Source organism: Stegostoma tigrinum, chromosome 20, assembly GCF_030684315.1.
Source record: "Stegostoma tigrinum isolate sSteTig4 chromosome 20, sSteTig4.hap1, whole genome shotgun sequence".
Classification (NCBI taxonomy): domain Eukaryota; kingdom Metazoa; phylum Chordata; class Chondrichthyes; order Orectolobiformes; family Stegostomatidae; genus Stegostoma; species Stegostoma tigrinum.
In genome coordinates this window covers 12,962,277-12,977,286 of record NC_081373.1, presented here as the reverse complement: position 1 = coordinate 12,977,286, position 15,010 = coordinate 12,962,277, and the positions used below count along the sequence as shown (strand labels likewise).

Sequence of the window (15,010 nt, the reverse complement as noted above, 5' to 3'; positions counted from 1 at the left end):
TTCACTAGGAAAGACACAAGCAATCTCCCAGATGCAATAGTGGTTGAAGGACCGAGGGTAATGGATAAACTGAAGGGAATTTATATTGGGCAGGAAATGGTGTTGGATAGACTGTTAGGTCTGAAGGCTGATAGTCCCCGGGACCTGATGGTCTGCATCTCAGGGTACTTAAGGAGGTGGCTCTAGAAATCGTGGACGCATTAGTAATCATTTTCCAATGTTCTATAGATTCAGGATCAGTTCCTGCGGATTGGAGGGTGGCTAATGTTGTCCCACTTTTCAAGAAAGGAGGGAGAGAGAAAACAGGAAATTATAGACTGGTTAGCCTGACGTCAGTGGTGGGAAAGATGCTGGAGTCTATTATAAAAGATGAAATTACGACTCATTTGGTTAGCAGTAACAGAATAGGTCAGAGTCAGCATGGATTTACGAAGGGGAAATTGTGCTTGACTAACCTTGTGTAATTTTTTTGAGGATGTATCTATGAAGATGGACAAGGGAGAACCAGTGGATGTAGTGTACCTGGACTTTCAGAAAGCCTTTAAAGTCCTGCATAGGAGATTGGTGAGCAAAATAGGGGCATGTGGTATTGGGGTCAAAATATTGACTTGGATTGAAGATTGGCTGGCTGACAGGAAGCAAAGAGTAGTGATAAACGGGTCCCTTTCGGAATGGCAGGCAGTGACCAGTGGGGTACCACAAGGTTCGGTGCTGGGACCACAGCTGTTTACGATATACATTAATGATATAGACGAAGGCATTAAAAGTAATATTAGCAAATTTGCTGATGACACAAAGCTGGGTGGCAGTGTGAAATGTGAGGAGGATGTTATTAGAATACAGGGTGACTTGGACAGATGCATGGCAGATGCAGTTTATTGTGGATAAATGTGTGGTTATACACTTTGGTGGCAAGAACAGGAACGCAGATTACTATCTCAATGGAGTCAAGTTAGGTAAAGGGGAAATACAATGAGATCTAGGTGTTCTTGTAAATCAGTCAATGAAAGCAAGCATGTAGGTACAGCAGACAGTGAAGAAAGTTAAATAGCGTGCTTGCCTTCATAACAAGAGGAATTGAGTATAGGAGCAAAGAGATCCTTCTCCAGCTGTACAGGGCCCTGGTAAGACCGTACCTGGAGTATTGTGTGCAGTTTTGGTCTCCAAATTTGAGGAAGGACATTCTTGTTTTTGAGGGAGTGCAGTGTAGGTTCACAAGATCAATTCCTGGAATGGTGGGACTATCATATGTTGAAAGATTGGAGTGACTGGGCTTGAATGCACTTGAGTTTAGAAGGATGAGAAGGGATCTGATTGAGATGTATAAGATGATTAAGGGATTGGACACTCTGGAGGCAGGAAGCATGTTTCTGCTGATGGGTGAGTCCAGGACGAGAGGGCACCAGAGTTTAAAAATAAGGGGTAGGCCATTTAGAACAGAGTTGAGGAAAAACTTCTTCACCCAGAGAGTGGTGGATATATGGAATGCTCTGCCCCAGAAGGCAGTGGAGGCCAACTCTCTGGATACTTTCAAGAAAGAGATAGATAGAGCTTTTAAAGATAGTGGAATCTAGAGTTATGGGGATAAGGCAGGAACAGGATACTGATTGTGGATGATCAGCCATGATCATAGTGAATGGTGGTGCTGGCTCAAAGGGCTGAATGGCCTACTCCAGCACCTATTGACTAAGCAGCACCATCCTTTGAGATTCAATGGTGTTGCTATCACTGAATCTGTACTGTCAACATCCTAGGGATTATCAGTGACCAGAAACTCCCCTAGGCTCAGCACATAAACATAGTGGCTGCAGGAGTAAGTCAGAGGCTAGAGATATTGCAGTGAGTAACTCATCTCCTGTCTCACCAAAGCCAGTCCATCTGCAAGGCACAAGTCAGGAGAAAGATGGAATACTCTCCTTTGCCTTGGATGGATATAACTCAACAACATGCAAGAAGCTTGGCATCAGCCAGGACAGCGTAGTCCACTTAATTGGTATCACATCATCAATGAACATCATTCCCTCCACCACCACTACCCCTCACTGCACACTGCTGCTAGTCTCTGTAAGATACACTGCAGAAATTCAACAAACATTCTTGGACAGCAGACAGCGCGTTCTGAACCCACACCCACTTCCATCTAGAGGGCCGAGGGCAGCAGATACATGGATTGAGTACCACCTTCAAGCTTGCCTCTAAGTGAGTCAGCATCCTGACTTGGAAATATATTGCCATTTCTTCACAGTTGTTGGCTTCACTTTTGCCCTGATGGCATTGTGGGTCAACTTTCAATGTGTGGACTGCAGTGTTTCAAGAAAGCAGCGCATGACTGCCCCCTTAAGGGAAATTAGGGATGTGTGATAAATGCTGGTCAGCCAGCAATGGCCATGTCCCACCAGTGAATGAATAAAAAGTGGTTTGTATGTACTTTCAATGTAATGTACCGTACTCCCTGCTCAGCACGGTATATTGGGGAGATCAAGCATAGATTAAGCAATCATTTTGCGGTACGTATACCTCCCTTGAGTTCATAAATATGACCCAAGCTCCTGGTGCTTGTCATATTAATTCTCCTCTCAGCCCTGACTTTTCAGTCTCTTAAACTCCATTATTCCTAAGAATATTCCGCAACACGAACCTGTTGACTGCTATTTGCCTGATAATAAAATGTGAGGCTGGATGAACACAGCAGGCCAAGCAGCATCTCAGGAGCACAAAAGCTGACGTTTCGGGCCTAGACCCTTCATCAGAGAGGGGGATGGGGGGAGGGAACTGGAATAAATAGGGAGAGAGGGGGAGGCGGACCGAAGATGGAGAGTAAAGAAGATAGGTGGAGAGGGTGTAGGTGGGGAGGTAGGGAGGGGATAGGTCAGTCCAGGGAAGACGGACAGGTCAAGGAGGTGGGATGAGGTTAGTAGGTAGATGGGGGTGCGGCTTGGGGTGGGAGGAAGGGATGGGTGAGAGGAAGAACCGGTTAGGGAGGCAGAGACAGGTTGGACTGGTTTTGGGATGCAGTGGGTGGGGGGGAAGAGCTGGGCTGGTTGTGTGGTGCAGTGGGGGGAGGGGATGAACTGGGCTGGTTGAGGGATGCAGTGGGGGAAGGGGAGATTTTGAAACTGGTGAAGTCCACATTGATACCATATGGCTGCAGGGTTCCCAGGCGGAATATGAGTTGCTGTTCCTGCAACCTTCGGGTGGCATCATTGTGGCAGTGCAGGAGGCCCATGATGGACATGTCATCAAGAGAATGGGAGGGGGAGTGGAAATGGTTTGCGACTGGGAGGTGCAGTTGTTTGTTGCGAACTGAGCGGAGGTGTTCTGCAAAGCGGTCCCCAAGCCTCCGCTTGGTTTCCCCAATGTAGAGAAAGCCGCACCGGGTACAGTGGATGCAGTATACCACATTGGCAGATGTGCAGGTGAACCTCTGCTTAATGTTGCCTTCTTTCTTTGCACATCTCTCAGGAACCACTAGATGGTGCACTAGTCACACAGCCAGAAAATTGTTTTGGAGAACATGCTCAGTGTTGGTACATGTTCAGAATATCTTCTGCAGGAGAGACTGTACCCCCTCTGTGTCACTGTCCCCATCCCTTAGGAGCCATGCAAATGCACAGACATGTCTTATGTTGGAACTAAGCAGGCATTAACAGGGACAGGTTTAACAGTTCAAGATGTCAGCAAATTCCCCTTATTTCTGGGGGACACATGGTTGTGTTCCTGGTGGCAAAAATGAATCATGCATTTTCCAATGGACGTGCTAGCCAGGCCAGTTCTGAAAGGGGCTTCCTTCCTGAAGCCACAGGAGTTTCTTGGGTATTAATTTGCCATGCATCACTCCCCATGGATACTGAATTGATGCACCCATTCGAGAACTACAGGTGCTTGTAACTTGGGCACAGGTGTTGTCCATTCAGCCCCTTGAGCCTACCTTGCCCTTCCTCTATATTGTGGTTGCTGCAGTGTTAAAACTGAAACCTCTTCTACCCACTAAGCTGTGCACAAATTGGCTCCATGTCACAACACTGCAAAATGACTTAATTGGCTGTAAAGCACTTTGATAATTAAAGGTGCTATACAAAGGCAGGCCTTTATTTCTGATCTGTTTGTCAACCTCTGCTCCATCATAAGATTCTTGTTAAGATCTGTAGCTCGGGCTGTGGGGGAGGTTGTTGACTTGGTCACCGAGCTGGCTTGTTCTTGTTCAGGTGTTTCGTCACCATGCCAAGTGACATCATCAGTACATCGGCCAGACAGGAAGGAAACGAGCCATCAGGATACCTGAACATCGGCTAGCAGCAAAAAGCCACAATGAACTTACACTCCGACAACGAAGGCCATCAATTTAACTGGGACCATGTGACCATCCTAGCTCAAGCCAACCTCAGACATGCATGAGAATTCCTAGAGGTCTGGTTCTCCACCCATAATGCAATTAATAAACATGTGGAATTAGACCCCATACATAAACCCTTGCAAAAAAGAACTGGAAATGACACAAAACACCTCAACAAGACAGATCATATAAATACTGAACAGAGTAGAGCTACATCGCTTCATCGGAGGGTGCACTGATGATGTCAGCTAGCATAGTGACGGAACGTCCGTACTCTGTCCAGCCAGCTCAGCGGGCAAGTCAACAATCTTTGCTCCATCTCCCCCTTATGCATCAAAAATCCACACACCTCACTCTTGAAAGATCCAGTTGAGTTTTATTTAATTTACTCATGGCTAGGCCAGCATTTGTTGCCCGTCCCTAGTTGCCCAGGAAAAGATGGTGGTGAGCTGCCTTCTTGAGCCGCTGCAGTCTGTTCTGTAAGAGAGAGAAGTTCCCAGCCTCAGCAGTGCTCTGAGAGGAGGGTTTGGGAATGGTGAGTTCCGGATTTCCGTGATAGTCTTTGTAAAATGCTTCTTAATGTCACCATTGAATGGCCTGGCTCTAAGTTTGATGTCAATCTCAACCCCTCTGACCATCCCCCACACCCCCCGCTACTCCTCCCAGCCAGCGAAAATAACTTCTCTTCATTGATGAATCCTTTAGACCCCATGTCGGTACCCCTCTCTCTTTCCAGCCTCCCTGGTCGCAACATAGGTAAAGAAGAACACAAATTTGACTGGGACAACACATCCATATTAGTGCAAGCCAAACAGAGATATGCCAGGAAATTCCCAGAGCCCTGGCCCTCCAACCGGAATTCCATCAACAAGCACATTGAATTAGATCTGATACACAAACCACTGAGAAACAGAGCCAGAAGTGATGCCAACCACCCCAGCAAACTGAGGCATTGAAATAACAAGCAGGACAGAACACCGACACTTCACCGGAGGTGCACTGACCATGTTACCCAGCAGGGAGACAAAACGTCTGCAGTCAAACTCACCGGCTCAGCGACCAAGTCTACAGCCTCATCCATAACCCCAGTTACAAATATTTTCAAAATCTCCCAGGTTAAACATAAATATACCTTATTGCTGTTAGAGAGTTATTCCCAGAATCAAATAGCTATTGTAGTCACCCAAGACAATAGAATGTAGTAGCTCCCTGTGCTAGGGAATCTCAGATTCAAACCATTATTATGTGCAGAAAGAGGTCAATCAGCCCATCATGTCTGCACTAGCTCTTAATATGGGCAACATTATCCACTGCCAATTTCCTGCTTTCTTCCTCATAGCCTCGCAATTTATTTCTATCCAAATAATTGCCTAACACCCTCTTGAATACTCAATTGTCTGCCTGTAAAGTTTAACTGTTATGTGCTCTAGTTATGTGGGGTTAAGGGTTTAGGTCCAAGATGTCAGCCTTCCTGCTCCTATGATACTGCTTGGCTTGCTGTGTTCATCCAGCTCCACACCTTGTTATCTCTTATGCTTCAGTTATGTACTGAGTCCTGTCAGTTAACTCACCTGCGGTCCTGGATAATAACAGAGAAGGGTTCGGGGGTCTGTAATTTGGTCAGTTCGCCTTTTTTTGTTTTGAGTGTTAAATGGAAATGACTATCAATAGCACGTGCTGGACATAGAAGGCGTAACCTGAAGCATCAGAACAGTTCAGTCTATATCTGAGCAGATGTTCAAGAAGAACCAGACCCTGAATGTTGGACTGTCTTTTTTGTCTACTGATACTGCGTGAGTTACTGCGCATTTCTATATTGTTCTGTTTCCTACCTCTCCCTGGGGCAGCTGGTGCTGGGGGTGTCTGAACAGCTAACTGAGCAGTTACACCTGCTCTCTCAATTGTACACCCACCCATTTTGCTACCCATTCCTCAGTGAGGTGTGGAGGCGCATTGGGAAATGACACACGTGTACACCACTCACATGGAGCGTGTGCATACACGCTCGCTCTCATATGCTCAAGGACTCACTGCAAAAGAGTTAATGGAAAATGAAAAAGCATGCTCTGTGAAGCGAGCAATAGTTTCACAGCCCAGTGGAGAGAGAATTCACAGGAGAGGAGGAAAAAGGAAAATAAAATTGAAGTAAAAGTGAATCATGATATTTTGATCTAACAGTCGGCAAAAGGTATGGTCCAGAATGAAAATCACACTGAGGTTTGAGCTACACAATCTGAGGCCTCAGCCCCTCATAATGATTTATTTCCTTTTGCTGCCTCTTATCACACTGATGATACAAATCAGTTACCTTCTCCATACTTTATATCCGTTCCTTCACTCTCTTCCTCTTGATCACTTTCTCTGTCTTAGTGTATCTCCCCCTCTATGTATTATGTCACATCCCAGGTACTTGCTATTTTTCTGCCCTGTTATTTTTCTCTGTCTTTTTCTCTCTCTCTCTCTATTTCCATGTCACTATTTTTGTCTCCCGTTTTCATCTGTAAATATCTCCCTATCTCTTTTCCTTCCGCTGTCTCTCTTTGTCCATTTCTGTGGTGAGTGCACTGACCATTGTTAGCTGGATGTTTTAATAATCGTGAGTCTGTCGCATAGCTAATTTATATCAATAAGCAGTTACAGAGCACAGTCAGACTGCAGGCAAAATCCCATCTCCACCCTGCTCCCCTTTCAGCTGGCTGTGTTCAGTAATGTGCTTTCCATTTGAAAGACCGAGATAGAAATCTTGCCATGGAAAGTGAGACAGAAAGAAAAAGATAGAGTCGTGAACATGGATAGAAATGTTGAGTCTGAAGGAAAGAAAGGGAGAAAAAAACAAGAATAGAGAGAAAAGAGATCCTATATTCATTCATGGGATGAGGGTGTCACTGACCAGGCAGCATTTATTGCCCATCCCTAATTGCCCAGAAGGCAGTTAAGAGTCGACCACATTGCTGTGGGTCTGGAGTCACATGTAGGCCAGACTAGGTAAGGATGGCAGTTTCCTTCCCTAAAGGACAGTAGTGAACCAGATGGATTTTCCTGACAATGGATTCAGGTCGTCGTTAGACTCTTAATTCCAGATAGTTATTGCCGTGGTGGGATTCAGACCCAGGTCCCCGGAACATTAGAGATAACAAGGTGTAGAGCTGGATGAACACAGCAGGCCAAGCAGCTGCAACAGTTCCTATTATCTCTGATACAATTTTAACCCCAGAACATTATCTGGGTCTCTGGATTAACAGTCCAGTGATAATACTGTTAGGGCATCACCTCCCCAGGAAGAGAGTCAGAAGGAGGGAGAGAGAGAGATCAACAGTTAGAAAAAGAATGAGATAGATTCATAGAGTCATACAGCATGGAAACAGACATTTCAGTCCAACTAATCCATGCTGACCATGTTACCAAACCAAGCTAATCCTATTTGTCTGTGTTTGGCCCATATCCCTCCAAACCGTTCTATTTCATGTACTTATCCAAATGTCTTTTAAAAGCAGTAATTGTACCTGTATTCACCACTTCCTCTGGCGGTTCATTTCACATATGAATGACAGTCAGACAACTATTTGGGATCAACAAAGTCAAAGGAAGGCTGGGGGTAGCTCTGTCATCAAATCAGCTACCTGTTTCAAACATCTTTTGGCTTTTATTTCAGTTACGTCACAGAGGAGGTACGCATAGCAAGGTTCCACAAAGAGCAATGAAATAAGTAATCAGACAATGTCCCTAGTTTGATGACATTTCTCAAAGGATATATTAAGGAGACCAGAAACAATTCCTTTGCTCTTCAAATCTTTCTCATGTTCCTGACAGAACAGTTGGTCCATTAGAACAGTGATAATGGGAACTGCAGATGCTGGAGAATCCAAGATAATAAAGTGTGAAGCTGGATGAACACAGCAGGCCCAGCAGCATCTCAGGAGCACAAAAGCTGATGTTTCGGGCCTAGACCCTTCATCAGAGAGGGGGAATGGGGTGAGGGTTCTGGAATAAATAGGGAAAGAGGGGAAGGCGGACCGAAGATGGAGAGAAAAGAAGATAGGTGGAGAGGAGAGTACAGGTGGGGAGGTAGGGAGGGGATAGGTCAATCCAGGGAAGACGGACAGGTCAAGGAGGTGGGATGACGTTAGTAGGTAGGAGATGGAGGTGCGGCTTGGGGTGGGAGGAAGGGATGGGTGAGAGGAAGAACAGGTTAGGGAGGCAGAGACAGGCTGGGCTGGTTTTGGGATGCAGTGGGGAGAGGGGAACAGCTGGGCTGGTTGTGTGGTGCAGTGAGGGGAGGAAACAAACTGGGCTGGTTTTGGGATGTGGTGGGGGAAGGGGAGATTTTGAAGCTGGTGAAGTCCACATTGATGCCATTGGGCTGCAGGGTTCCCAAGCGGAATATGAGTTGCTGTTCCTGCAACTTTCGGGTGGCATCCTTGTGGCACTGCAGGAGGCCCATGATGGACATGTCATCTAAAGAATGGGAGGGGGAGTTAAAATGGTTCGCGACTGGGAGGTGCAGTTGTTTATTGCGAACTGAGCGGAGGTGTTCTGCAAAGCAGTCTCCAAGCTTCCGCTTGGTTTCCCCAATGTAGAGGTAGCCACACCGGGTACAGTGGATACAGTATACCACATTGGCAGATGTGCAGGTGAACCTCTGCTTAATATGGAAAGTCATCTTGGGGCCTGGGATAGGGGTGAGGGAGGTGGTGTGGGGGCAAGTGTAGCATTTCCTGCAGTTGCAGGGGAAGGTGCCGGGTGTGGTGGGGTTGGAGGGCAGTGTGGAGCGAACAAGGGAGTCACGGAGAGAGTGGTCTCTCCGGAAAGCAAACAAGGGTGGGGATGGAAAAATGTCTTGATTGGTGGGGTCGGATTGTAGATGGCGGAAGTGTTGGAGGATGATGCGTTGTATCCGGAGGTTGGTGGGGTGGAGTGTGAGAACAAGGGGGATCCTCTTTGGCGGTTGTGGCAGGGGCAGGGTGTGAGGGATGTGTTGTGGGAAATGCGGGAGATGCGGTCAAGGGCGTTCTCGACCACTGTGGGGGGATAGTTGTGGTCCTGGGAGAACGTGGACATCTGGGATGTGCGGGAGTGGAAGAGCTCATCGTGGGTGCAGATGCGCCGGAGGTGGAGGAATTGGGAATAGGGGATGGAATTTTTGCAGGAGGATGGGTGAGAGGAGGTGTATTCTAGGTAGCTGTGGAAGTCAGTGGGCTTGAAATAGACATCAGTTACAAGCTGGTTGCCTGAGATGGAGACTGAGAGGTCCAGGAAGGTGAGGGATGTGCTGGAGATGGCCCAGGTGAACTTGAGGTTGGGGTGGAAGGTGTTGGTGAAGTGGATGAACTGTTCGAGCTCCTCTGGGGAGCAAGAGGCGGCGCCGATACAGTCATCAATGTAAGGAAGGAAGAGGTGGGGTTTGGGGTCTGTGTAGGTGCGGAAGAGGGACTGTTCCACGTAACCTACAAAGAGACAGGCATAGCTGGGGCCCATGCGGGTGCCCATGGCCACCCCCTTCGTCTGTAGGAAGTGGGAAGAATCGAAAGAGAAGTTGTTGAGGGTGAGGACGAGTTCGGCTAGGCGGATGAGGGTGTCCATTAGACCATGTGTTTTGTGGCCATGTCACAATTTGGAAGAACAGCAGGGGGGGAGTCCTTTCTAATGTCCAGTGTATTCATCCTCAAACAATAATTCTAAAATCTTTGTTTACCCGAGCATCATCATGTGCTACTTGCTGTGTGCAAATTTTGTAGTCTCATTTCCTACATTACTAGAGTAACTCCAAAAAAAATGTTGCACTTTGGAATGGCCATATGTTGTAAAAGGCACACTATGAATGCAGGTTTCTAATGATAGATTGATTGTTAATTTTAAATCCAAACCCACAACTGCTGCCATCTAGAAAGACAAGGGCAGCAGATACATGGGAACACCAAGCCCTGCAAGTTCCCCTCCAAGCCACTCATCATCCTGGCTTGGAAATATATCACTGTTCCTTCACTGTCACTGGGTCAAAATCCTGGAACTTCCACCGCGACAGCATGTTATGTACAACACACAGACTGCAGTGGTTCAAGAAGATCACCACCATCTTCTTGAGGGCAAATAGGGACTGGCAATAAATACCAGCCCAGACAGTGATGCGCTGCCATCTTGTGAATGGATAAAAAAATGAATCAGCCATTGATGAGTTTCTGTTAACCAAAAGGTATTAAGCAGAATGGGGTGAGGGCGAGTAAATGAAGTTAGGCCATCGATCAGCCATTATCTCATTGACTGGTGGTGGAGCTAGCACGAAGAGCTGAAGGGGTCACCTCTTGTTTCTAAGTTAATTTCTCACTCACGATTAGAGAATTCTGATTTAAAGCAGCAAGGTCCTCGAGAGAGTCCTGCATCAGTTTGCAGCACTTAGTAACGGTCAAGGCAAGGATCGAATATTGGAAGCTTCTCACTGACTTTGCTGTGTCTCTGGGACTAAAACCCAATCCACTAACAAGCCTTAAACAGTTTCACTCGGCCTGGAGAAAATGCAGCCAAGCACAAGGAAGGAATGGTGAGGTTACCTCGCTGGGAGAGGTGGGGCATGGAGTGTGCTCCATGTGTCTCAATGGTGGAATCTTACCCATCCTGCTCTGGGCACGTGGCATTTCTCTCTGTGCAGCCAGATCAACTTTGATGGGGGCTGACTGCCACCCCTCCCCCAATAACCATAAGATCTCGGAGCAGAGGTAGGCCATTTGGGCCATTGCGACTGCTCTGCCATTCAATCATGGCTGATCTGATAATCTTCAATTCAGTGTGGTGACCCTCAGGTTAAACCACCAGCAGCTGCCTCTCTCCAACGAGGGAGCAGCCTTGTGGTCTGGTAAGGCTGGGACAACTTTACCCTTTTCCACCATTTTCCTGCCTTTTCTCCGTAACTCTCGATTCCCCTGCTGATTAAAAATCTGTCCTTCTCAGCCTTGAACTTACATGACAGCCCAGCCCAGTTTAGTTTGGGGTTGGGGGAAGTGTAGCAGTTTTTCTGGAGACATGCCGAATTGGAACAGTGTCCAGCCGTTGGACAGAAAGGTGCAGCCTCTGAGGCTGGTATGGAGAGCCTCAAGGTTTCTCAGGTGGTCGTGAATCTGAGAGGCTTCAACAATCTCTCTTTGCCTCTTCCTGCTGTATCCCGCACATTGTTCTGTTACCCTGATGCACTTGTACGGTACAATCTGCCTGTAAAGCACATAACACAACACTTTTCATTGTAACTCGGTACATATGACAGTAATTAATCAAATCAAATCAAATCAGCCCTCTGTGGTAGAGAATTTCACAGATTTCACTATCCTCGGAGAAGAAATTCCTCTTCATCCGTCTTAAATTGGCAACCCCTGACTCCGAAATTACGCCCTAGACTCTCCCGCAATGGGAAACAACCTTCCGGCATCTATCTGAGATAGTAGGAACTGCAGATGCTGGAGAATCCGAGATAACAAAGTGTAGAGCTCGATGAACACAGCAGGCCAAGCAGTATCAGAGGAGCAAGAAGGAGACCCAAAACGTCAGCTTTCCGGCTCCTCTGATGCTGCTTGGGCTGCTATGTTCATCCAGCTCCACACCTTGTTATCCTGCATCTATCCTATGGATTCCTCTAAGAATCTTTGATGTTTCAACAATAGTATATTTCTTATTCTGCAAAACTCCAATGATTACAGATCCTACCTATTCAAGACAATCCCCACCTACTCAAGACAATCCCTGCATGCCTGGGATCAGCTTAGTGGACTTTCTTTTCTTTAGATAAGGGGTCCAAAACAGTGGGCACTATTCTAGGTATAAATGCAGATTTGGGAAATTACCTGAGCGTATCAGCAGGGCTGGCAGGAGGCATTCCATTCAAGCCTCAGGCTGTAAATCTGAATTTTTGAGAGGTTGACATTACCTGCACACTGCTGAGGGAGTGCTGCACTGCCAGAAGGCGCTGTGCTGCAGGTAAAGAGGTATGTACAATCGGGAGAAGAAGAACGCCATTCAGCCCATTGATTTTGTACTAGCCCCTTGAAGAACCATTCAATTAGACCCATTTCTCCCTGTCCTCCAGCTATTTTTGCAAGTATTTATACAGATCATTTTTGATATTTCTGACTGACTCTGATTCCACCGGCATGTTCCAGATCACAACAAATTGATGAATAGAAATATGTATTTCTCTTCCCCATCTGTTTCTTTTGCCTATTATTGTAAATCTGTGTCCTCAGGTTATCAAATTTCCTGTCAGGGAGCACAGTTTAACTTTAGTCTTCTCTGCCAATCTCTCCTAATTCTCAGTTTAGCCTTCTAGGCTGCAAGACTAACAATATCTCTTTGCATGCTTGAGGTCCCCAATCACTGATGGTTTTGGTAAACCTCCTCTGCACCTTTCAATGTGTTTTAAGATACAAGAAGGTAGGCAGACTTGGGTGACCTGTGTAGTACAGTGCTGGCTGGAGCTGAGTGAACTGCTCTCTCTCTCTCTCTGGGTTTCAAGTCATTCCGGGCCCTTAAACCTCCTAATCCATGCTGAACCTCTTTGTGGACACTCAGCAATTCAGTAGAACTGGCTGCGTGGAACCTGGATAGAAAATCAACCCCCAAAATGTGCTGAACAAAGATTCAGCTCAGGCAGGGCCTATGCAGTGCCAAGTAATTGTGCTGGTTCTTCATGCAAGCAAGTTAATTTCTCTCATTTCCCCTGTGTTTGCCCAACAACCCAGACTTTCCTCCTCTTTCAACATCAATCCAATTTCATTTGGAAAGTTCCTGTTGAAGCTGCTTCCACCGCCCTTTCAGCCGCCACGTTCCAGGTTACAGCTTATTGCGTGGAAAGAGGGCTCCTGATCTCGACTTGTTTTACCTTTGACAATGACCGACAACCCTCTGGCCCGCCAGTGGAAACAGTTTCTCTGTTGGCATCATTTGAAGGTGAACAAGGGGAATCCCTCTCCCCCCTCCCTTGCATCCTGAGGATGACATTCTTCCCCAAATAGGTTGCTGTCACTGGGATCTTGCTGTGCAATAAACTGGTTCCCAGGCTTACCCTGGCTTACTGTGTTGTGCACAAAGCTCTCTATTGTGGTTTACTATTGGATCCTGGATTTCACTTGACTTCAAAATGCAATGCTTTCGACTTTCGATTTGACAGCCCGGTTTCTGAATTGTCATGGTTTAATTGAGATGAAATATGTTTGATATTGTTTATAAAGATTTTTTTTATCAGCAAGGGAATCAAGGGTTATGGGGGAAAGGCAGGAAATTGGAGTTGAGGATTATCAGAATAACCACGATCTCATCGAATGGCAGAGCAGACTTGATGGGCTGAATGGCCTACTTCTGCTTCTATGTTCTATCAGCACATGCAACAGCGTTTTGTATGAATGAGGTGCCCAAACCTGTCCTGTTTTATACCCTCTGTTGAGTTAGGGAGAGCCTAATCTCAGTATTGCACACAGGGGACCCTTAAGTGCAGCACAGGATAATATCAGGGACTAAAATTTCTCTCGCTCATTCACAGTCATCCCCGCTGGGCGTGCATTTATTGCCTCTCCCTATGTGCTCCTGGACACTCTGGTGGTGAGTTGACTTCTTGAACCGCTGTAGCCTAAGTGAGGTGTGGGGACACCCACAGTGCTGTTAGGGAGGGAGTTCCAGGAATTTAATCCAGCAACTTCCTTCTTATTTCAAAAACGTACTTTATTCATAGAAAAAAAATCTGTGTATAAACATCGTCACAAATGCAGTTCAGTTCTGTGCAGTTGCATATCAAGTAAGTGATCTTTTGACTAGCCAAAAAAACCCAAAGACCTCCCGTACACACAGAATGCTAATATTTAGATATATTTGAGGCGCTAGGATGATGCTGTAACTGAACAGACCCCGTTTACCTTCAGCAGGAAGACCTCAGACAGTGGTCTGTCTCCACTGCGCCTTGACCCCGGAAGACTGAAGCTAATAGCAATACTCTGCACCAGGGCATTCCTCTTGCTCCTTCTCCCGCACCATACCTTGCCACATTACGGCGTATTTCTCTTGGTTGTGAAATGGAAAATAGACATTCGGACCCTGGGATCTGCTCCTCTCTTTTAAAAGATCATGGCCGATCAGGTTGTGCTGAAATTCCTGCATTCCTACACTCCCCCCAAGCCACCGATGATGTTGGAGTCCCCTGCCTGATGACAATAAATCTACATGGCCGGCCGTGCTGCAAACTTGGTTTTTTTACTGTGTTTCCCTCACCGCCTGGTGTTAGGTGGGTGATACGAGCATAATGCCGAGTGCACGGTTCGATTCTCTGTGCTGCCTGAAGTTACTAAGAAGGAGTCGCCTGAGGTGTGCTGACCCTCAGGTTAAATCTACCGCCGGCTGTGTGTGTGCGTGTGTGTCTAACAGTATTACCTCCTGGGGTGCCTTCATAACGCAGACCTTTCTGTCTCATGCCTACGGACCATGCCTCCCGGACGGCAAGCAACCATCCAGCTATTCGAACACGGTTGGCATCACCTTAATTCCTTTCGACAGCCGCGTCACCTTACCTGCTGTCCCCATATCACGCATAAGATGCACTTTGTTGGATAAAATCCGGAACATTTTGCCTGCTTATTCCCAATCTCCCTTCACTCCCTAGGCTAGAGGTCCTGTTTTGCTGTGTGACGCGCTGATTCAGTGTGAACTCAG

General features: G+C 46.7%; 1 long non-coding RNA gene across 1 annotated transcript; it reads right to left on the bottom strand.

The window, feature by feature from the left end:
* Window positions 1-4,732: 4,732 nt before the first annotated feature.
* Window positions 4,733-14,983, bottom strand: LOC125461754 (uncharacterized). The gene is made up of 3 exons (XR_007249544.2): window positions 14,869-14,983; window positions 11,288-11,533; window positions 4,733-4,846 (listed from the first exon to the last, which is right to left on the bottom strand). It is a non-coding gene; the product is annotated as an uncharacterized LOC125461754 (long non-coding RNA).
* Window positions 14,984-15,010: the final 27 nt, after the last annotated feature.